The 18,507-nt window shown below is 34.9% G+C and overlaps 1 protein-coding gene and 1 long non-coding RNA gene across 2 annotated transcripts in view; both read left to right on the top strand.

Moving 5' to 3' along the window:
* Positions 1 to 1,438: 1,438 nt before the first annotated feature.
* LOC128662415 (uncharacterized) lies at positions 1,439 to 10,078 on the top strand. The gene is made up of 3 exons (XR_008402776.1): positions 1,439 to 1,660; positions 7,633 to 7,757; positions 10,037 to 10,078. It is a non-coding gene; the product is annotated as an uncharacterized LOC128662415 (long non-coding RNA).
* A 3,256-nt stretch (positions 10,079 to 13,334) lies between these two features.
* LOC128664056 (troponin I, slow skeletal muscle-like) overlaps positions 13,335 to 18,507 on the top strand; it is a 35,561-nt gene continuing 30,388 nt past the window's right edge. Inside the window, exon 1 of the mRNA XM_053718727.1 lies at positions 13,335 to 13,421. The gene's annotated coding sequence lies outside the window, so the exon portion shown is untranslated. The remainder of the gene's footprint in view (positions 13,422 to 18,507) is intronic.

Here is an 18,507-nt window from a genome sequence, read left to right as displayed (position 1 = left end):
TAAAGATACCAAGAGAACAAAGAAAAATTGATAATAGGTTTAAATTAGATTGTTACTTAAAATTGCATGCTCTATCTGAATCATGAAAGTTTAATTTTGATTAGACTTTCCCTTTAATTATCAATCAATACTGTTGCTAGCTCAATTAATTTTTCAATTTGAACTCAATTTGGAATCCACGTGCATTATTTGCATACAGTACATTGCTATGTATATTTAGAGGACTATTTTTTTCTGAAAGCATATGCTGTTTCTAGAACATATATATTTTATATATACATACATTCAGTTTTATTAACGGTATATGAAACTCAAACATCATTTTCTGATTCAGACACAGAATACAAGTGTTTCGCTTTTACTTCTGTCACCAAATTTGCTTTGTTCCCATGGTATTCTTTATTGAAGAGATACCTATGTAGGTTTCTGGAGCAATACATGGCAGGAAATAGTGCTCCCATCTAGTGCTCTTGCAAAGGGATATCATTCTTGTAAAAACTGCTGCCATATAGTGCTCCAGGCACGTGCACGCTCCTGAGCTTACCTCTCTGCTTTTCAACAAAAGATACAAATAGAACAAAGTAAATGTGGAAATATAAGTAAATTAGAAAGAAAAAAAATGAGGCTTCATATCCCTTTAAATTAATCAGTTTAAGCATGTGTTTGCTTTATCCCAGAACATTTTATGAATTTAAGCAGTGTCAATACAGTAAATCTACTTACTGATTTTATCCACCTAGTCTGATCACTACAGAGCTGTTCACAGATTTATAGAAATGAAATCATCTAAGAGAAATCCACTAAATTCAGTGGCAAAAATAAATGGATAAAACATGAATTTTTTAACCTTTTAAAGCCGATATGCCGTTCTATTCCGTCATAATTAGACTGGGCTTTAAAGCCGTTATGACGGAATAGAACGTCATAGCTAACAGCTGTCCTGAAGCCTTCTGTGCTGTCAGGACTTGATCGCGGTCTTGGGGGCATTCCTAGGGTTGTAGGGACTCCCCCCAGATGCGATCCAATAATTGAAATCTCGCGATCCTGTGCACGATCGCGTGGTTTCAATTTGTCTACATCGGAACAGTTGTTCCGATGTAGACACTTTAGCCCCGACACGAAAGGGTTAAATGTACTGCTAATTATAGCAGCAGCACAATCATTTTTTATGCACAGGACATAAAGTAAACATTTGCCTAATGCTAAATTGTTGTGAATTGATTACAATTTCACACAGATGAAGGAAATTGAACTGGAAATCGGAGAGTACAGATTGGCACTTAATTAGTCATAATAATAAAGGAAATGCTGCGCATGCCTTACAAATTGGTGTAAAGGAATGAGACTGTAACTTCATGCCTCACACATGTCCTAACTGGAGATATTTTAGGTACAATGAATGTGTAAAACAGCACAGCCTTTTTCCATTACAAAGGGCACCTTGCAATGAAGCTCCATATCAAGAAAAGTAGTTGCATACTAATAGGGGAAATGCAAAAGGACAAGGTACCCACAATGCAGCAGATATCAGATTTCGTACAGACAAGGCTACGGGCAAGTGGGATGCTATTTTAGCAAGCCATTCACTAAGCAGTACAAAGAAAATCAACAGACTCCTTCAGGAGTGACACTGTCCCAACTTTACAGCTGAAGATACTGGGTAAGAAATCTGACAATCCCATTCACTTTACATTAGCAATGTATTTTTTTCTTTTTAACATTCAAACTTTTGACATGCTATGTAGAGGGGTATTTCTTACAGGAATTTAAATAGGTGGTTTGCTAATTACTAAGGTGAATTTGTATTTCTTTAGTGATTGAAGAACTTGATATATTTTATTTATTTATATATTGGGAGTTTGGATCATGCAACACAGTTACAGCATCAGTCCCAATGATCAGTTTATTTACAAAACTGCAAAAAAGTTATTTAGTGATTGTGTCTAATAAAGCAGGAGGATATTGGTGAAATGTTTTTTATTTAGGCTTCCATTGCCTTAGAGAAATATCAGGGTGCCAGTTTAGATGGAATTACTTACTTATTTTAAGGTTTGAAATATATTCAGCAACATACAAAATGATTTGCCTACAAATTTGTAAGCACATGTTGCATGTTGTTCTCAAACTGGTACATTTTGAATCTTTGATTTATTTTTATTTTTGCAGTTTGTTAATCTTTGCATAATAAACTATATATATATATACACAGTATGTGTATGTGTATGTATATGTATGTGTGTGTATATATATATATATATATATATATATATATATATATATATATATATATATATATATATTCTAAATAACAAGAATATTGCATTGAGCAATGATACTTTTTTATACATATACTTTCTGAGTTTAAAGGGACATTTCAGTCAAAATTTAAATGCACATAGATGAATTAAATTTTTGAATAGAATCATATTTGCAATATACATGTACTGACAAAAATGCTTCTAGTAAAAGTTATCACGGTTTTAGTTTTAATAATTGTCTCTGCACGTGCACATGAAGCATAGCTAGATATTCTCAGTGCACCAGCATTTTAAATACTGCAGCTGCTCAAAGCACCAGTGGAGCTTGTTTAATGTCCACAATTGACAAATTGAGTCATTACCAGATGATACAAGATCCTTAGGCTCTCTGAGCAAGTGCTGTTTAAAATGCTGGTGCACAGTGCATACTTAAATACACTTTTGAAACAGCTCTAGCTTTGATTACAAGCATTTTTGCTAATACATATACATTACAAAAATGTTTCTATTTAAAACTGTAAATTCCAATTTTAGCTGGAATGTCCCTTTAAGAACTGTTTTCATTGCTGCACAGAGAACCATGCCCCTTTATCTACACTGCTTATTTTGTGATTTTATATTTATTGGAAGGATCATTCTATACGATTTTATAAGTAAATATTAACGAATATCACCCAGTAATAAAAGTGATGCAAAGACATAACATTTTAATTTTTTTGTTATAAAATATTTAGGCATCATCAATATGTTAAGGGATATGAAACCCCCAAAAATTGTTTTGTGATTCAAACAGAGCATATCATTTATTTGCATTATCAAATTGCTTCACTCCCATGATATTCTAAGTCGGAGAGATACCAACCTAGGTAGGTGTGTGGAGCACTACTATGGTAGGAAATAGGGCTACCATCTAGTGCTCATGCAAACAGATAATATTCTTGCAAAACTGTTGCCATGTAGTGCTCCAGATATGTGCACGCTACTGAGCTTAAGTCCCTGCATTTCAACAAATATACCAAGAGAACAAAGAAAATGTGATAATATAAGTAAATTAGAAAGTTGTTTAAAATTGCATGCTCTAAGGCAGTGTTTCCCAACCGCGGTCCTCAAGTACCCCCAACAGTCCTGGTTTTCATTATAGCTGAACTAGAGCACAGGTGAAATAATCAGCTGATGGATGACAGCAGGTTGGGTAGTGATCAGCTGATTACTTCACCTGTGCACTGGTTCAGCTATAATGAAAAACAGGCCTGTTGGGGGTACTTGAGGACCGCGGTTGGGAAACACTGCTCTAAGGCATGAAAACAAAATGTGGGGTTCATATCTCTTTAAGCGTTGCTAAACAATAATCTGAGACAAATATAAAATTCAGCTATAACTTTATATTTGTTAAACTGCCCTGTTAAAACCAGAGTACAATCAAGCCTGAGATGGCACGTGTGATTCATAAAATACAGAGAAATGGAATCAATCAAATCCCCAACCCAAGTGGAGTCAAATGACTTTCTTTTTAACCCAGCTTTTTTGAGTTTTTATTTGAAATGATTCTTCGTTCTTTAAACCTTTGGCTGTCAAAAAAAGATACAATGCTTTGTTATGCAAAACCTATCTCTCCTCTGTAATAGCCATAGTGTTAAACAATCAAGTTATTGAGGATTTTTGAAAATAGGTTCATAAAGTCTATCTAAAATCATTAAAAAAATACCATAGCTCTTTGCTCTCTCTCCTCCTTCCCCCTCTCCTTTTTCAATTATGTCTGCCATCTAGTATTTCATCCTATTATGCTTTGCCTTTTCATCACTCTCTGAGGGAGATGCTGAGCTGCATATATCCTCAATCTTTAGGTAGTCTAAAAGATGACCCACGGTCAGATATTCACCCATATTTGCCCACTTTGTACTAGATTCCCTTGAACTGGGCAAAGGATAGCCCTGGGCCCCTTCCCTATTCCTTTGACTAGGAGAACCCCTTGTCATTTGACCCCAATCTACAGAGACCCAGTTTATATAAAAAAAATGCCATGGTGGGAACCCTAGACCTCTGATTTTCTTTACGATTAGATTTAGGGTCCTTATCCCACAATATATGAATGACTTGAGGTCTACTGGCATTCTCTGGTAGCTGTTTGTTTAATATTTTTGATTGAAATGTTTTCTAGACCAGCAGTCTGCGAACATAAGCTGATCTTATACTGTATCTTGTGATTTTTGTGACATTCTGTTATGGTCACATGTTGATATTTGTATTGAAAATTTACCTTCAATAAAAAGTAATAAAACTAAAAAAAAAAAAAATACCATAGCAACATTTACTATCTTACATCAAGAGAGCCCATAAGAGTTTTAGGATATGACTGTAAAGCTGTGGTTTAGTCTGATACATTTCTTATGCCTCTGCAGTATAATTGTGACTTTGTATTAGATATTTGCATGATCGAAAAATTCGTTTCGGTTTGGATCGATTCGGAGGTTTTCAAATTTCGTTTCGGATCGATTCGAATTCGGAAAACTTCGAATGAATTCGTTTCGGATTAGAAAAAAATTCGGCTGGATTTGGTTTGATTCGGTTGATCGGTTCAGTTCGGAAATTCAGAATTTCGGTATGTGTGCTATGTATTAGACTAGTATTATGTACTGTATATTAGGTGTAACCCATAGCAGAGTGATATAACCTAATATACTGTACAATACTAGTGTAATCCATATCCATCCGAATTTACTGAATAAATCCGAACTAATTCGGATTTATTCGGTAAATTAGGCAGTATTTTAATTCGGAAATTCGGTTCGATCCGAATCTCCGAATTTTCCGAATTTTCCGAATTTCCGAACCGAACCGAATTGCACATATCTACTTTGTATTTCACTGCATTTCTGATCACATTACGGTTTAAAAAAAGTTAGTTGCTCTCCAGTTTGACAGGCAAACTGCATTATGGCTGAGAAAATGTAGATTATCTGAATTATTTTAAATTGTGATTTAGCAATGACATACTTAGCTTGCAGTTACTATTTTGTTGTTACAAAACCTTTACAATTTTAGTTTTTTCTTTTCAGTGCAGGAGACAACTCTTATTCTAGGGACTCCTTTTAATACATTTAATATTCAAAATTGAAATAGAAGATAGCTGTCAAAATATTCAAGTTCTTTAGTTGCCACCTTTCTCGAATAAAAATGACAGACCAAGCTAATTAGTATAAACACATAACAATATTTAGGAAATGTATGTAGCTGAATCATTTCATTTACATTCCCACACAATTAGACGTTTCACTATAGCAGGACATTTTATTGTATATGTTTTCTCTATTATCTTTTTTTGCCAAGAACTTTAAAGAGATAGGTAAGTCGAAATTAAAGGGATAGTAAAGTCCAAATTAAACTTTCATGATTCAGATAGGGCATATAATTTTAAACAACTTTCTAATTTACCTTTATCATCAAATTTGCTTTGTTCTCTTGGTATTCTTAGTTGAAAGCTAAATCTAGGTAGATGCTAATTTCTAAGCCTTTAAAGGCCGCCTGCTATCTGAATGCATTTGACAGTTTTTCATAGCTAGAGGGCATTAGTTCATGTGTTTCATGTAAATAACATTGCACTCATGCATGTGGAGTTATTTAAGAGTCAGCATTAACTGCCTGACATGCAAGTCTGTCAAAAGATCTGAGATAAGGAGCAGTAAGCAGAAGCTTAGATACAAGGTATAGGTAAAAAGTATATTTCTATAACAGTGTTGGTTATGCAAAACTGGGGAATGTTAAAGGGATTATCTGTCTTCTTAAACAATAACACTTTTGGTGTTTACTATCCCTTTAAATTTGCATGATTCAGATAGTATGTAATTATAAGGCACTTTGGAATTCACTTCTTAATGTACTTTTGTCTCTTGGTATCCATAGTTGAAAAATATGTACATATCCTACACTAGTGGGAGCTAGCTGGTGATTGGTGCCTGCACACATTTGTCTCTTGTGATTGGCTGACTTGATGTATTCAGTAGTGCAGTGTTGTAAGCAAATGTTATCAAGGGAATGAAGCAAATTTGATAATAGAAGTTAATTGGAAATATGTTTAAAATTGTATGTTCTGTCTGAATCATGAAAGAAAAAACTGAGTTTCATGTCACTTTAAACATACTGCTAATCTGGTAAAACACAGACTGGTTTGCAACTAGATATGAAAAGCAAAACATTTCAGAACTATTTAATTTTTGCATGCGGACAGCTGTGCTGAGTTACAGTGGTGCGGTCATGAAGAGCCATATACTGGCAATGCTTTACTGTGTAAAACATAAATGGTCTTACATTCTTTTATTATATCCACTGTGTTTTGTCACTTAAAGGGACACTTAAGTCAAAACAAAAAAATTTTGATTCAGAAAGTGCAGCAGTTTTAAGATCCTTTCCAATTTTCTTCCATTATAACATTTTGTACAGGCTTTTTATATGCACACTTTCTGGGGAACAAGATCGAACTGAGCATGTACACAAGCTTGCAGGGTATACGTATACTAGTCTGTGATTGGCTGATGTCTATCACATAATACAGGGGGCAAGAAAATGGGAGAAAAAATGTACTACTTATTGGAAATTCAGAGTGTCTTTTTATTATGCACTTGTTAATTATGCAATTCTACTGCATTGAGTGGTGCTTTAAAGTGTCAGTAGCCCTCAAAAATAATGTTATATAATTATGCACATAGTGCACAATTATATAACATTATATTAGCCAAACTTTGTAAAACCTAATATTCCCTTTTTAATTTAAAAAAAAAACTGCTGTTTTACAGACCCGCTCTCTGTGCTCTTCTGAGCGGGTCTGTTTGTTTTACACAGCGCATCGGGCCAGCTGTATAGTCACAGCCCGGCCCGACCGCGCCATTATACACAGTGCAGCTCGCTCCTGCTCTGTCTGACAGCACTATGGGCAGAATTATATAACATTATTTTTGAGGTTTACTGTCCCTTTAAGTGTCAGAGAAAAGCAACAAGTGTGAAAACCTTTGTCATCAGCTAGGTTATATCTTCAATGTTGCAGAACCCAGTGCATAACTTTTAACATTCTGCAAAGTCATTGGCGTATAACAGTCTATCTTGGAAATCCTTCTGAAATGAGTAGTGCTATTCTGGCGATGCAATATTTTATGTTATTTTCAATGTTAAGTTTTACAAGCGTTAGAGATTAAAGGGACAGTTTTAAACTTTTAAACAATTTTCCAATTTACTTTTATCCCCAATTTTTCTTTGTTCTCATGGTATTCTTAGTTGAAAGCTCAACTTAGGAGGTTCATATGCTAATTTCTTAGACCTTGAAGGCCACCTCTTAAGAATGTACTTTAACAGTTTTTCATGTTACTTCATGTTTTTCATATAGATAACACTGTGCTCGTGCACGTGAAGTTACCTGGGAGCCATCACTGATTGGCTAAACTGCAAGTCTGTCAAAAGAACAAATAAAGGGGCAGTCTGCAGAGGCTTAGATACAAGATAATCACAGAGGTAAAAAATATATAAATATAACTATGTTGGTTATGCAAAACTAGGGAATGGGTAAACAAGGGATTATCTATCTTTTAAAACAATAACAATTCTGGTGTAGACTGTCCCTTTAAAGGAAGTCATGCTCGGGAGCCACAAGCATTGCAGCGTCTGGGAAGGACACTACTTGTGATTTGTAGATAAGCACAGCTTCCACTTCTGATTGGCTCACAGGCCATGTTCTGTTCAGTGTGCTTAGAGGAATGTGGCTGCAACTCACTGACGAGGCCCATAGGAGGCCGAAACGATCGTCTGGGGTTGTCATGTTCCTTGTTCAGAGGAGAATTGCCTGGTATTTCGGGGCTGGACTGACCTTACTTGGCGGGATCAGACTGATATACTTCAGGAAAGTTTTCTTCCGTGAAAAGCACACTGGTCTAAAAGAGGCTGCCTCCGGGTGGTAAATCGCCATAGAACAAGCCACTGAGCTGTTGTTCGTTCCTGGTAGAGCGCTTCTCTCTTTGTATGCATGTTCTGTTCAGGGGCTGCAGTACTTGTGGCTCACCAGTGAGACATTACCTGTGTGTAATCATTTTGTGGGTTTTAAACTCATAGGAATTGATTGTAAAACACTTTCTGGCATGTAGAGAAATCACTGTGTGTCTGCTTCACATCCAGAACCTGTATAGTTAGATAAACATATCTCAGCCTAAAATTTGCCTTTCTAAAATTCTTTGAGGAACCTCACATTACTAAAGAGATGTGTTAGATAATCTACCGAGACCTAAGAGCTTTAGCAAATCGAGCCCATAGTAGGCTAGGGTCACTAATTAAAACAATAACACGTTTAAATTATTTAAAGCATGCCATTTTTGCATTAGAATTTCCCTGTAAAGAAAATGAAATATTGAATCTTCCTAAAGAAAAAAAAACGGATAACATTTTGAAACAAGTGGAGCACAAAAATATTAACGCTTGAGTGATAATATCTAATGTTGGATAGTGTGGGTGCACGAATACATTTTTATGGGGGCAATTAGTAAAATGCATGTCAGATATCCCTCTAGCGCTAAGTTTATAATGTGCAAGAAGTGAGTTCTTCATGTAGTTCTGTGCTATAATATATATATATATATATATATATATATATATATATATATATAATATTTCCCTCAGGTCTGCGCTCAAGTGGATTGCGCTCAAGTGCAACACTTAACTCAGCATTTGTAATGTGAGTACTAGGAGCATGCTAATGTCGCTTCCTACACTATCCATTAAATGTATAGGCCACATTAAGATACTTTTGTTAACATACTTAACCATTTACCAGTTGGTGCATTATTCTTTGTGAGAGGCTGTACAAAACAATAACTCACCCTGCACATCAATTGCGCTTCACTTGTAATTTAGCCCACAGTCTTTATTTATCTTATACCAGCAATAACATATAGAATTTAAAGAAATTCATTATAAATGGTAATGTGATAATTCCATAAATAGAGAAAATGGTCATTAGTGGAATATCTAGAAGAAAATGAAAGTGGATCATAGTTATCTCTCCAGGCCTCTTCTACCTGAGCAGGGAGATTATACATGAATATAAAAAAAAACAAAAAAAAACATGAAAACAAACTCAGTCTGTATTCAGAATAGGTTGAACCATAGTCAAGAAATCAGATACAGATAATCTGGATAATATGTTTAGTTTCCCTTCATAAGTACATTTTTTTTTTTCAAAGGCCCGCATAGCTAGGATTGCCTGGTGCCCAGTATTCAACTGTACTGTCCAGTATTTGAGCAGGCTGTCCATTAAAATCTATGTAACAATGCTGGACACGTAAATGTCCTTTCTTTAAGTCCCCTGAGTGGCAGATACATTTTAACGGACTGCCACTATGTATTACAAATTTGGCCCAAAAGAAGTGATCTATGCATGTACTGTTTGTGTTACTGTTAGCCAAGGAATGTAAAAAAAATCAGGTGTGTTATTGGCATCATGGGAAGTGTTTCACTCATTGCTCAGTTATTAATAAACATATATGGCTGGTCAAGGATGGGGCAAAAGGTAGATCTTTGTGGTAGGATCATAGTGTGACACCACCTAACACTCGTCCAATCATCTACTGGTTGTCCAGTATTTTTGTAGAGGATACCTGGCAACCATTTACACAGCTAAAATTGAAAAGAAAGATTAAAATATCACAAATATTTGCATTTTTTTGTAATATGTATAAAATGTTTAAAATTAAAAAGTAGAAGTTCCTAATATTTCATATTTTATAAATATTTTTATTTTACAGTCACAAAAACATTTCCACCATGTCTGAAAGGTAAGTAAGATGAGTTCTTATATCTTTATAACAGCTAAAGTAAAACTTTTATTTATAAGTAAATTAATAATGGCAGTTTTTGTTTGCTTTTCTGACTTACTATGCATTTCTGTCAATACAGATTTAGCTACACCGCTCAGTGAATAAATTTGTAATTTAAATTATCTACCGCTAGGTACTTCACTTTTATTCTGTTATTAATAATTAATTGATTGGAATATAATATTTATATTAATTGGAATAATATTAATTTGCCAATTATTATTAATAATAATAATTATGAAAGAATTTTCCTGTGAGAAAGTCAGCAGAGTTCAATAACTTTATTAGTAATAGCACCCAAAAATCACACTATAAAAAATTCTATGCTTCCTTTTTTGGTACCATTAAAATGAATTACATTTAATACATTACTCCTCCTATACATCTCCTCCTATATATCTATCTCTCTCCTCTCTCTCTATTTGTTTTTCTTTCATGATTCAGATAGAGCATGCAATTTTAAGCAACTTTCTAATTTATTCCTATTATCAATTTTTCTTTGTTCTCTTGCTATCTTTATTTGAAAAAGAAGGCATCTAAGCTTAGGAGCCAGACAATTGTTGGTTCAGATCTCTGGACAGCACTTGTTTATTGGTGCTGTCCAATCAGCAAGGACAACCCAGGTTGTTCACCAAAAATGAGCCGGCATCTAAACTTACATTCTTACTTTTCAAATAAAGATACCAAGAGAATGAAGAAAATTTTGATAATAGGAGTAAATTAGAAAGTTGCTTAAAATTGCATGCTCTATCTGAATCACGAAAGACAAAAATTGGATTCAGTGCCCCTTTAATGATATTCCCCTTCAGCTAATACTTCCCAAAATGGATAATGGTGGATACTTGGTATCATTTGGGTTGGCTAAGAGTGTGATTGGTTATTATAATGGCTGAGAGGTCTGCGCTATATTTTTGTTCCTAAAGTAATTTTGTATCTCTGCACTTACCCATTCTCTAGCAGCTATTTCTGACGTTTTGGATAGCTGCTTGTTAGGACACCAGTTAGGCTATTAATTATGTTCCTGCCATTGCTTCTGTCATGGACTTTATTTTAACTAAAGGAATTTATTGCTTTATTCCTGTACATGAGCAGGCGTGTTCTTGGTTACCTTCAGCTTGCTGAAGTTTTAAGTAGTTAAAATGCTCTACAGATTCTTGGTGCATTAAAACATTGTGTTTAATAATATTTTACTTTTTTTGATGCATTCTCCTTAGTACAGTAATATTGTGAGTTGTCTTTTCAGACAGTAATAAATAATTATACCATATTTAATTGTTGCTCTTTTATATGCATGATAGAAAGTGGCTGGATCCAACCGCCCTTTAAGCTAGGAAGAAATTATTTTGAATTAAATGGACACTTAACCCAAATTTTTTCTTTTGTGATTCAGATAGAGCATGCAATTTTAAGCAACTTTCTAATTTACTCCTATTATCAATCTTTCTTCGTTCTCTTACTATCTTTATTTGAAAAATAATGCATCTAAGCTGTGTGTTTTTTTGGTTCAGAACTCTGGTCAGCACTTTTTTATTGGTGGATGAATTTATCCACCAATCAGCAAGAACACCCCAGTTTGTTCACCAAAAATGGGCCAGCATCTAAACTTACATTCTTGCATTTCAAGTAAAGATACCAAGAGAATGAAGAACATTTGATAATAGAAGTAAATTAGAAAGTTGCTTAAAATTTCATGCTCTATTTGAATCACGAAAAAAAAAAATTGGGTTCAGTGTCTCTTTAACTGAAAAAGGTAACTGAATGCCAAGTACCGACCCCTAGTGGTTGTGCTAACTGAAGTGTTTTGGCATTGATTGCACAGCATGTGATTAGCTCAATACATATAGTATGATGACTGTCACTGTGCGTGTGTGAGCTTTCAAGTTGCCAACCCTTCCTTATTTCAAGGGATCTCCATTATTTGCCCAAACTTTTTTTACAGTCTCTCAGGCTCCCTAATTTATCTGCACTTAGAACATTTTCTCCCATATTTTTAACAACTAATATCATTTTAATTATTTAATATTCTACTCTTACTTGGTTAATAATTTTGATATATCTGACCATTTAATGCCTTAACTCCCAGTGAAAGTTGTTGAATATAATACACTAGGCTGTATGAATGAAGATGATTTGTATGAATAATTTTGTTGTACCAAATTATAAAATAAAGATTTTTTTTTTTAGTAACTACAGTGTAATTTGACGATTTCCTGTGTGAAATTTGTCGATTCCTTTATTTTCATCAAAGAACTGTGGCAACCCTAGTGATCTCTTGCAAATTCATATCCAGACTCTGCAACTGAACAAAAATGCATAGTGCTAATATGTTGTATTTATAAAGGAATAGCAAAACTTGCAGGAGTGCATGTTTCATTGATAATTATTCTGGTAGATTATGTATTCTGTTATCAAATGGTTTCATTCTCTTGGCATCCTTTTGTTGAAGAGTAATCTTAGGAATGTGCATGACATGTGTTTAGTACTGTATAGCAACAGTGTATAACATTCCAACAAAGATTGTTGCTCATGAGCCTCCTAAGCTATGCTCTTCAACCAAAACTATCAAGAAAAAGAGATCAATTTGTTAATGCACTTAAAGGGACATTCCAGCCAAAGTTGTAATCCACATGGATGCATTTCCGTTTTGAATAGAGGCATTTTTGTAATATACCTTTATTAGCAAAAATGCTTCAAGTAAAAGCTATAGCTGTTTCAAAAGTGTATTTAAGTATGCACGTGCACCAGAATTTTAAACTCAGAACTTGCTCAAAGAGCCTCATGTGCTTGTACCATCTTGATGACTGTTTAATTGCTGACATGCTACAATACCCAATAGAACTCAATTATTTAAAATGCGAGTGCACTAAGAATACCTAGCTATGCTTCAAATGCACATGCAGATAAAAATATTAACACTAAAGCAGTGATAACTTTTACTAGAAGCATTTTTGCCATTATATGTATATTGTAAATATGTTTCTATACAAAGATGTAATTCATCAACGTGTATTTAATTTTTGACCTAAATGTCCCTTTAACATTACATGCTCTGTGTGAAAAATCATTATAAAAAATGTATATAAATAAATGTGCTTTGTTGTGTAAGTTTTTATATTTTAAAGGGGTTGATATTCATTTTTTTTCTTCTCTCTCCCCCCCCCCCCCCCGTTACAGTGAAGAGGTAAGTTGCGCTTTTTTACATATAAGATGTGAAACTATAAAATATAGTAAAAGATTGCACAAAAATAACTATAATTAATTTTACTTTTAGAGGAAATCCAAAATCCCAGCTTCAAGAAAGCTTCTTTTAAAGGTAAGTTGCATTCTTCTTTTATGTATAAGAGTAGAAGTAAAATCATCATTTCATTGGGTCTTCTGGAGCGGACTAAGAGGATATGTTCCCCATATCATATGACTTTTTTTTTAAAATCTAACATACAGGTGAAACATTCTCATTGGGCTATAAACTATACCATAGTGATTATAAACCTATAGTTACTGGCTTAGTAAAGAGTTTTAAATTAAAGGGATATGAAACTCAAAATTTTTTACTTTCATTTTTCAGATACAGCATAACAACATTTTAAACAACTTTCCAATTTACATCTTTTATCAATTTTGCTTCATTCTCTTGGTATTCTTTATAGAGTGGTGCAGCAATGAACTACTGGGAGCTAGCAGAACACATCAGTAAACCATTGACAAGAAGCATATACGTGCAGCCACCAATCAGCAGATAGTTCCCAGCTCCTGAGACTATATAGGTATCATTTTCAACAAATGATACAAAGAAAACAAAACAAATTAGATAATAGAAGTCAATGGGGAAGTTGTTTAAAATTGTATGCTCTATTTGAACCATGATAGAAAATCTTTGGGTTTCATGTCCTTTTAAAATAGTGTCCAGGTCCTTTGTTTAAGGAAAGCTGAGAAAGTGGAGAGGAGAGAGAATGAAAAGAAAGAGATTAAACTGCAAACATAACTATGCATGATATCCTTTAAGTAAAATTGGTTGCTTATAATTTATCACACCATTTGTAATGTGAGAAACCTACTTTCAGATATGTCTATAATGCAAAATGAACAAAACACATGCTCTAGTTCATTAGAGTAATGTTTGCATTATTAAACCTATGTAAGCAAGAGTTGCTTCTCTTGAAATTGCTGGTGATTGGCAGCTTGTGTAACAGCTGCTGCTGACTGAACCACCAGTGATTTCCTGCTCGGAAGCTGCAATGTTCCTTTAACAGTTAGCTAACTGATTAGATTACTTGTCTAATTGTTTTAGTACCAAATATGTTATCTCACAGTTTAGTGACATATTTTGCATGTATAGTGTAATTGCATGCAATAGTAATTAAGAAAATTATTAATGTTGTTGTGACAAATAGAAAACAAATTATGTTTGACATGATACACTTGTTTTTTTTACATTTATGTTGATTTTTGTATCCTGTTTAATTTTTAGCAATTGTGATACAACAGCATTTTATATTTGTAGTAAATCACTCTACAAGGGCTCATTTTGTATATTTTTAAAAAATCCAACACATTTTAATGAATTATTGAATTATAAATAATATTTATATTTTTTAAAGTTGATAACATTTTTGTTTTAGCACAATTTACACGTTTTTGACAATTATTCAGGGAATCCATGTTCCTGGTCTCTTTTGTTGCAGCCATTTTGTCAATAAACTTGGGCACTGAGCTAACCAATAGCTGTTTAGAATGTTACAAGCCAGTATGATGAAGATATTCCAGCCTCTCTGAAGTGGGTGAAACAAGCACATTTTTAGTGGTATTTTACAACAAAATCAGGGTAAATAAATAATATAGATTACAATGCTGCTTTATTTTCCTTAATTAAACTTTTTATGGGAGGTTAAATGTTATGTTATATGTTCTTGTTAGTGAACAATGGTCCATAAGACTTACTGAGGAAATGCAGCAAGGTATAGGAATACCGAGGAAGAGTTTACCTGGAGTAAAGTGCAGGGGAAGACAAGTATATAAGACAACTGGTAATACATTCTGTAAGTTTAGAGCTTCGGTTTAGGAGCAAATGTTGTGGGCGGGAGAAATGTTATGATTCGGAATGTAAGGGAAAGTAACTGACATCAGTGAACAAAATATACAAAGAATACAGTTCTAATTGTTCAGTGCGTGAAAAAGCTGGCAACTGAGCTGAGTTGGCAATGTGTAGACATTTGTATGAATAGATTAGTCAGTGAAGTTAAGATGATGATGATGATGATCTCTCATCAGCCATGGAGTTTACAAAAGGCACTAAAACTATCTACATGCTTGACTTTTTGATGGATTGTTTGGTGTATTTCATTGTTGAGATATCTATTTAAAAAAAAAAGGAAATAGTATTTAATTTCATATTTTACTGTGGCTTGGTTAAATGCTTTAGTAATAATTTAATGTTGGAAAACATAGAACTATTTTTAATTAAAGAGATATGAAACCCCCAAAAAATATTTCTTTGTTCAGATAGTCATGCCATTTTAAACAACTTTTTATTTTACTAATATTGTCAATTTGTCTGTGTTCTCTTGGAATCTTTTGTTGAAAAGCAGGGACTATGTTTAGGAGCCGTATGTATGTCTGTGAGTGCTTTGTGGACTTATTTGTGAGTGTGTCCAAATTAAAAGAATTTGGAAAGTACCTAGGTGCTGCGGTATAATGTAATGTACAATAAACAAGTAAATCTACAATTTAAAAGATTTTTTTTATTATGATACATATTAGTTGCATTTAAAATGTGAGTACAGATTTATCCGCAAGTTTTAAATTTAGGAGCTTTGGTTGTCATTTAAATTATTACACATTTTGAAAATGTAAATTAATAAATATTTTGTCCTAGGCAAACAAGGCACTTGACTAGGGCGGCAGATTGGAGGGGGGCAGCAAATTTTTTTTGGATATATTTCTAAGAGCTATTTTAGAAGTATTATGCAAATACTGTATATGAGAGATTTTACCCAATGAGCTTACTTTCTGGGGGGGGGGGGGGCTATAAAAAGAACTTGCATTTTAGAGGTAACTGAGCCTTTCTTTTATGCAGCTAGCTACTGTCGTTAGTTCTGTTGGCTTTCAGCACTCAGTAATGTATTTTGGGGAAGTTTTTTTTGAAGAAATAGATAGTGTCTGAAATAACAAACAGAGGGGTGCCTCATGTGTATATCAGTCAATCTTATCCAACATCAAGCATTAGGTATACGAAAATGGTACTCACATTTTCCAAAAGCACCCTTGTGTGCTGGTAGAAGTGGACTGATAGATTGGGGTGTATCAGCTCACCCTCCTCCTGTGTCTGGAACAATCAGGAATGTTGCCAATATTCAAAGAATGCTGTACAGATTTATAGGGACAAACTCCCAAACTATGGTAGCCACAGAAGTTCCAAAATCTCTATATAGATGTGGCTCAACCAAACTGCTCAAGTTAAAAAAGAAAAACAAACAATGGCAGAAGGTCTTGGGGGAAAAAATGTAGTTCCCCTTAGATGTGTGGTGTGTGCTATGTGTGTGTTTATTTATATGTGTATGTGTGTGTGTTTGTGTCTGTGCATGTATACAAGTGTTTAGCAAGCACTGGTGAACATTTACTTTGTAAATGCCATGAAAAAAAAATCACTTTACTCCATGAGCAAAAAATATTGGGGTCAAAAAAGGCCTAAAACCTTGGGGGAGGGGGCAGCACAATTTTGAGTGCCTAGGGCAGCACAAAACCTAAATACACCACTGTGTGTGTATGTATATATATATTATGTGTGTGTGTGTGTACAGTACATGTGTGTGTGTATGTATATATATATATATATATATATATATATATATGTGTGTGTATATATACATATATATATATATATATATATATATATATATATATATATATATATATACACACACACACACACAGTATCCCTCAAAAGTGAGTACACTCCTCACATTTTTGTAAATAGTTAATTATATATTTTCATGTGACAACACTGGAGAAGTGACACTTTGCTACAATGTAGTGAGTGTACATCCTGTATAACGTGTAAATTTGCCATTTTCCCTCCCCGGTGTCACGTGACTCGTTAGTGTTACAAGGTATCAGTTGTGAATGGAGAGCAGATGTGTTAAATTTGGTGTTATTGCTCTCACACTCTCTCTCATACTGGTCACTGGATGTTCAACATGGCACCTTATGGCAAAGAACTCTGAGGATCTGAAAAAAGAATTGTTCCTCTACATAAAGATGGCCTAGGCAATAAGAGGATTGCCAATACCCTGAAACTGAGCTGCAGCATGGTCGGCAAGACCATACAGCGGGTTCACAGGACAGGTTCCACTCGGAACAGGCCTCGCCATGGTCGACCAAAGAAGCTGAGTGCACGTGCTCAGCGTCATATCCAGAGGTTGTCTTTGGGAAATAGATGTATGAGTGCTGCCAGCATTGCTGCAGGGGTTGAAGGGGTGGGGGATCAGCCTGTCAGTGCTCAGACCATACGCCACACACTGCATCAAATTGGTCTGCATGGCTGTCGTCCCAGAAGGAAGCCTCTTCTAAAGAGGATGCGCAAGAAAGCCTGCAAACAGTTTGCTGAAGACAAGCAGACTAAGGACATGGATTACTGGAACCATGTCCTCTGGTCCAATGAAACCAAGATAAACTTATTTGGTTCAGATGGTGTCAAGCGTGTGTGGTGGCAACCAGGTGAGGAGTACAATGACAAGTGTGTCTTGGCTACAGTCAAGCATGGTGGTGAAAGTGTCAAGGTCTGGCCCTGCATGAGTGCTGCCGGCACTGGGAAACCACAGTTCATTGAGAGAACCATGAATGTACTGTGACATACTGAAGCAGAGCATGATCCCCTCCCTTAGGAGACTGGGCCGCAGGGCAGTCTCCTAACATGATAACGACCCCAAACACACCTCCAAGACGACCACTGCCTTGCTAAAGAAGCTGAGGGTAAAGGTGATGGACTGGCCAAGCATGTCTCCAGACCTAAACCCTATTGAGCATCTGTGGGGCATCCTCGAATGGAAGGTTGGGGAGCGCAAAGTCTCTAACATTCACCATCTCCATGATGTTGTCATGGAGGAGTGAAAGAGGACTCCAGGGGCAACCTTTGAAGCTCTAGTTACCTCCATGCCCAAGAGGGTTAAGGCAGTGCTGGAAAATAATGGTGGCCACACAAATTATTGACACTCTGGGCCCAATTTGGACATTTCCACTTAGTGGTGTACTCACTTTTGTTGACAACGGTTTAGATATTAATGACTGTTGAGTTATTTTGAGGGGACAGCAAATGCAAATTTACACTGTTATACAAGCTGTACACTAACTACTTTACATTGTAGCAAAGTGTCATTTCTTCAGTGTAGTCACATGAAAATATG

This window comes from Bombina bombina, chromosome 6, assembly GCF_027579735.1.
Source record: "Bombina bombina isolate aBomBom1 chromosome 6, aBomBom1.pri, whole genome shotgun sequence".
NCBI classification, from domain to species: domain Eukaryota; kingdom Metazoa; phylum Chordata; class Amphibia; order Anura; family Bombinatoridae; genus Bombina; species Bombina bombina.
The sequence above is the reverse complement of the archived record's forward strand: the minus strand, read 5'-3'. Positions and strand labels throughout refer to the sequence as shown.